Consider the following 7023-nt stretch of genomic DNA (forward strand, 5'->3'; position numbering starts at 1 on the left):
TTCTTTAGAAATTGAGAAGCTGACTTACGGCGGCGAGCCACTTTGAGAATTCGAGACGTGACAGTCGCCACCTGTCATAAGTCAACAGTGGGAGGGCCAGGAGTTCATTAGCGACCCCTCGTAAGTTACATCTCTGTCAATTTCGCTGTTTGGGATTTTAGGCCGAAACTGCTTCTAAAACAATCGGTCATTGGCCGGAACCAAAATTAAGCCAACTCCTCTTATTTGAATCCACCTATCCGGGAATTTAGGAGGAGGAGAGAGGAGGCGGATACAATTAAGTTAGGACCTCTGGCTTGGCAGAGAGTCCAGTTGAAGATTAAGAGTCTGCTACAAAACTTTGAACTCGGCGGAGGTAAACCCCGCGAATATACTTGCGCGTTAAGATAAGTAATTCGGAGCAGGTGCAACGCCGGCGGCTTGGAAGCCGAGACTAGGCCTGATAGTGTAGATTTAGACTCTGAGTGACTGTGTGAAACAATAAAGTGTTCCAGTGGCAAAGTGCATTGTGTTGGTCAGAAGTGCTTCACCCTCCTTGTCCGAGCCTGACCCTTAGCCGACCTGAGGAGAGAACTCATCGCCAGGAGCTAGTCGAACCCACCGCCAGCTTCCACCCCACTCACGCCTTCCCTCCTTTAAAATGAATCGCAAACAGCACCTAGCTGTTTGCTGGCGCCCTAATATCAGGTTCTATGTTGAAATTCCAAACCCGTAATCAGCAACGGAAGGAGGAAGCGGTGGAGCCTGGTCAAGCCAGAACCAGCCATGACCTAACAACTTCAACGGAGGCAGCACCAGGTAGGGCAGTCTAAGTGACAAGTAGCAACCACCTTGTGGGCAAGAAGCCTAAAGAGAGGGTGGGTGGTTAAAGTAGTAACCGCGGCATCCCATGCTATGTCACCACGGGGCGGGGGAGTGTTGATTGGCCTGTTACCATAGTAGCGACAGCGCTCTGATGTTGTTATGTCACCACTGGTGGGGGAGGGGATGTCCTCCATAGCAGAATATGTCACGGTATGTTATGGTGCACATGATTAAAAAAATATCTGAAGCCCAATTCTTTGTTATGGCATGTTCCTAAATGGACACTGTAACCTAAACTGTGGTGTACTTTCTGGCTTCTTTGTTACACAGAAATTTTGCCATATATAATTTGACTTATCATAACAAGTATTGCTGCAAAACAAACTCCGTGGTTTTAGTCCGCAAGTGAACTATACCAACCAAGGGACTGCCACTTGTCGGCGAAGTGCCAAATTTAGCGGATAGAGGGTGTCACGTGGTCAGTGCAACGAATCCCCACGGCCATTAATTTCGGTTTCCTAGACAGAAGACACTATTTCCTTGAAATAGCTCAAGTATTGCTTCATCATTGTTTAATATGCCCTCTCTGAGTTAAATTTATCCAGTCTGATTTTATAATGTTGTATTTTAGCGTCCTCTTGCACTGATTCTCGTCCATGATATGTATGTATTGGCTGTCTTCTAGTGCACTCGATCTCACATGTCACTTCACTACATGTTTTGGCATCACTGTGCCATCCTCATGTGTGTTATTTACGTTAAACTATTGCACTGCTCGTCATCATGTGTCGTTTATAAAATTATTTAAAATTTATATTCTTCATTTACTATAATAAAATTTATTATAGTAAATGAATATACATTTTAAATAATTTTATAAACCTCACATGATGGCAAGCAGTGCAATAGTTTAACGTAAATAACACCTGAGGATGGCACAGTGATGCCGAAACATGTAGTGAAGTGACATGTGAGATCGAGTGCACTAGAAGACAGCCAATACATACATATCATGGTCAGTCTGATTTTATTTTTCTAGATCAGATTTCACTTTGAAAGTAAAGCAGAGAATAACTGATATGACAAATTATTTTATATATTATTTACATAACCACATTTACATGGACCAAATGAAAACATACTCATATAAGAACATATGTATGCACTAACCTTCCTAGATTTATGCCACCTGACAAATTAAATCAGCTTGTATTTCCTTGTAAAACAATTTTAGAACCAAGAATTTTCAATTCACTTGCTAACCTGGGCAAAGAGCGGAAATTCTTCATGACATGGTTATTCTCTGCCTTTATTTACACAACAGAACAAGAGGTTGTTCATTTTTCTAAAATCCATGATACTTTTAATGGCATACTAAATTTTAACAATATTGTAATAATAATAATTCACATTTTAAAATTATTAACAATCACTGAAAATTTCTGATTATTAACCTGGAAGCAAATATTCAAATTAAAAACTTAAAATGAGCACAGAGTTAAATAGCTTAACCATTTTTTATATATATATACTGAAAATATGTAGTTAATAACATTTCATTGTCTACTAGTTGTGCATCCCAATTAAATATATGTATATAATTATATTAATATTGTACTGTAGGGATATTAAATTAACATTCTCTTTACAAACAGGATATTTTGTCTGCGTAAACACTCACTAAAACCACACAGCTTTAAAAATAAGCCATAACATAGTGTTTCGTTACCACAAAGTTCATGAAGAGAACTGTACACAAAATTTTGTATCTCTTGAAACATTCTGGTGTGTGTAGACTGCACATGCATGCGTGCACACATACACACACGCACACAATAATTACATATTATTACATATAATTTGGACATAATATATATGGCATTCATATAATTTTTTATTGTGTACTAAAATGCTTCTGACCTACAAACTAGAACAACAATAACAGACATAACTTGTAAAAACAGGTTTGTAGGGGTAGAGGTGAATTCACAGGAGCAAAAAGAAAATAAAAAAAAGGATGGAAAATGGGTCATCTTTTCACTTTCTGTGTCCCCATAGTATTGCCATTTTCAACTCTTTTACAGTCACACGAACTTGACCATAAATTTTTCACGTCTATAGATCAAGTTAAAATGCATCCTTTTGCCAACACAAAACCTTCACAATCACAAGTCCAGAGCAGATAAAACACTTTACAGTCAACCCTCACTAATCAGGAGTAATTTGGGAAGGGGGGGGGGCATCTGGATTAAGTGATAAACCAGATTAGTGAAGCAAAAGGTACCACTAAAAGACAAAAAAAAAAAACTTAGAACACAAATAAATGGAAAATTTAATGATATAAGTTGTGCTGATGAAAATAAATAAAAAATATCACTGTAGAGCCTATATTTAAAAACTATAAAAAGATAATATATTTATTCATTAATAGAAGACTCAGAAGTTGTACTTGTTTTTGAACATAATTATGCAGGTTTGAAGAACCTGTCAAGTTTTGTTTGAACAGATGAGTGACTCATCTGTCTTCCTAAATGACATATGTCTTTTAACAAGTATGTACTCAACTGTGAAGAGAATTTTTCACTTTTCATATTTCAATCCACATTATCTGACATCCAGAATAGTGAGGGTTTACTGTATTTGGTACAAAGAGAAGCATTTCTTGCAAACAGGAAGGACTGTGGTCTCTCTTATTTCACAGCCTTCACTTAAAACCCAGAGCTGAACTAGGAATGTTTCAGTTCAAAGGCTAACCATCACAGGATTTATTCTGAATGCTCGCTTCATCCACTGTTATTAAAAAGACAGAATATAAACTGACACTACCTTCTGGGATCCACAGTGAAGTCTGGTGTACTCTTTGACTCTGAAGATGGAGGCAGTACTTTCCTCCAAAACATAAGCAGATCTCTACAATACTTCATAACGTCAAATCTAGAAGATAGCACTCTTCATGACCTCAGTTCTAACAAAACAGACCGTTTGGGGCACAGGCATGAAGATTCTGGCTTGATGTGAATGTGAAACCATGTTAAATGATTAAGTGTCAGTATTCTTACCTGAGAACACACAAATGAAGGGAGCACAAACAGAGACGCCGCAAAAGGAAAATAACATGGAATGGAAAGAGAGAGTTTTATTCTCAAAGAAACATATTTAATGTGAACAACGATAATGCAATAGCATGAAAATATATTTATTTATGATCAGTGCAGTGCGACAGTTTCAAAGAGTGAACAATTGCCTGAAGATGGCCAAGACGGGCCGAAATATTTAGCAACTGATGTGATTTTAATGTAATTTTACATTAGAGAGAGATTGTATACAGTTTTAAGTTGCATTAAAGACAGAGATGAGTGAATGAGCGGTACATCAGTGCAACAGGATGCCCAAATATAATATTTTTACCTGAGGTTATAAAACATACTACACAATTCTGAATGATATGATGAAGTCAATAATGGAACAGGTTTTTTTTTTTTAGTGGAGTGAGACTGAGTCCACTTGGCACTGTGGCCACTACTGGCCTATTTATTGTACCAGCCCCAGATGATACATGATGGTGTTTGTGGAGTAACTGGTGGAATGAAGATTGGCAGGGGAAACCGAAGTACTTGGAGAAAACCTGCCCAGTGCTACTTTGTCCGCCACAAATCCCACATGACCCATATTCTCCTGACCTTGGCACTAGCACCCATTGGATAGGAGGCTGGGTGGACCCCAGAACTGGTGTGCACTAAGTGGAAAAGAGAAAATTCTTGACCCTGCCAGGACTCAAACTCTGACCCCTTAGTCATCCAGCCCATAGCCAGCTGCTGTACTGACTGAGCTATCCCAGCTCCCATATGTAGCAGGTACCTATTCAAATATCGGCTGGACTACTGGATTCCACCCTTCTCCACGCAAATGCTGAACAGCATCTGTGAACAGTGAGCAGCCTGTTCCTTCCAAATTCTTTATCTCCTCACCATTCATGACCATTTTCATACCTCGCCTGATGTTATGTATCCTACAGTTGGAGGAGCATGGCAAAAATAACATAAGAATTAATCAAATTACTCAGCCAAGTTCACACAATTACATGGTTCGTTACTGTTTTCCATCTGAACACAACTATTCCCAGAATCTCATCCACATCTAATGTGTACAGTATGAATGAGATTTTGATAGCTGTTGTGTTGAGATGGAAAACAATATCAAAGTATAGCTAATAATACAAGTTCAACCATCAACACAACAACTTTTGTTAATTTGGGTTGCACTACATGTTTCGACCCTTAAAGGGTCATCTTCAGGTGTTTTTAGTTACACATAATTACATTACTGGATTGCGACATGAGATCCCTATATTCCTATTTTAATTAATTAATAAAAGTTGTTGCATTGATGGTTGAACTTGATTATCTGTTGTACTTACGCAAAAGGATGCAAACAATAAAAATAAATCTAATGAAGTATAGGTTTTCACAACAGGATGCATTCCTTGAAAATTGCATGATGATGAAGCTATGTAAGCCACAGCTCTAGGTTTCAGTTAAGGTGTGAACGAGATGCTACAGCCTACCTTGACGTGATTCAGTTGCACTACTCTTGCAAGCTTTTGGGGCAATAAGTTAAAATATACTATCACAGCATTCAAGATTTTTCATGTTTACATTGTTATAAACTGATATATCTTAATATTTATTGAGTGATCATTTATTTACTTTGGAGTTCAATTAATTTGAGACTGCTTCAAAATTGACAAAGGGAAATATTGACGGCAGTAGTTACTGAAGTGCCCATGACTGACAAATGTTTGATTCTTATACTTCTGAGCCCTCGGAACATTGATCCCAATTGCCACACTTCTTAACATCATTCAGTCATGCCACCTTTTCTTTTATCTACTTATTTCCAGTCTTTAAGTAGACATATGTTTATTGTACTCTTTACAGTATTAACAGCTTTTAAAAATGAATACAGTGTAAGAAATACTGAAATATCAGATATCAAGAGGCAATTGTTGGTGCTCTCTGTGAGTACAGTCATAACCAAAATAGCAGATACAATTATTGACTTCTTACTGAAGTCATTTAAAAATGACTTCACAGACTGGAACTCTTGTCTTTGTCCTCAGGTAACAGCTTAACTCAGTTGGGCCAAATCTATAGGAACCAGTCCATATCTCCGGATCTTCGTCATATTACATGCCAGTTCATAATGCAAATACACCACTCACCTTAACTGCTGAAGTCCTGACTAATTCAGATCAAGTAGATGTTCACATGATGCACAGGTTATGCACATATTGATAACCCATCCTGGTGCCTAATTAAATCATTTCAAGTACGTCCATTCTCAATAACAGTCAAAACATGGAGTTGTTACTCATCAGAGAAACTGTAAGCTTTATATTGTATATATCTGCACAAAGTGGCACATCTTAAGATGTTTAAATTTGCAGCAGTTTGTTGTTACTGACTGCACAGAAATTATTGGTGTTGATCTGTCCCTGCAACTTTGCGCCACGTGCGTTTGGGCAGAATGACTGATGTTCTGAAGATACAGGCTGCCTCCATCTTCAGGGTAAAAGTGTGTGAAATGGCTTATCATCCTTCATGATGCGACATTGTGTAATTTTGTAACATGGTGTGACATCCCAGAAGACAGTACTCCCACAGTCATCTGCATGAGAACTCATAATCTCATGATTACAAAACCATTCTCCATAAACCTCAATAGTTCGGTGGGTTTTCATATACCTTATGTGGTATAAGAATAAAGAATAGGTTTCATCAAATGCAACAATTTTTAATATGACTAAAACCTTATTGCCTTGTTGCTACTGATGTAACTTATTCTTTATTCATGTTATAAAGTGTCACAGTTCAAGAAAATGTCTCTTACATGACAGTCTGGCCATGCCATAGCTCAGGCAATTAGTCGCCAGCTTCTAACTATGGTGGCCCAGGTTTGGGCCCAGGTCAGGTCATGTGGGATCTGTGGTGGACAAAGTGGCACTAGGGTAGGTTTTCTCCGAGTACTTCGGTTTCCTCTACAAATTCTCATTCCACCAACTGCTCCACACTCATCATCTATCATCCAGGGCTGGTAACAATAGGCCAGTTGGTGGCCAACGTACCAAGTGAACTGTCTTGCACCCATCCCAAGAAACTAAAAAAAACCTACATCACAGTCCAATTCTGTGCATTTCAATACATGATCAGGCAGCTCTTT

This window comes from Cryptotermes secundus, unplaced genomic scaffold, assembly GCF_002891405.2.
Source record: "Cryptotermes secundus unplaced genomic scaffold, Csec_1.0 scaffold547, whole genome shotgun sequence".
Lineage (NCBI taxonomy): Eukaryota > Metazoa > Arthropoda > Insecta > Blattodea > Kalotermitidae > Cryptotermes > Cryptotermes secundus.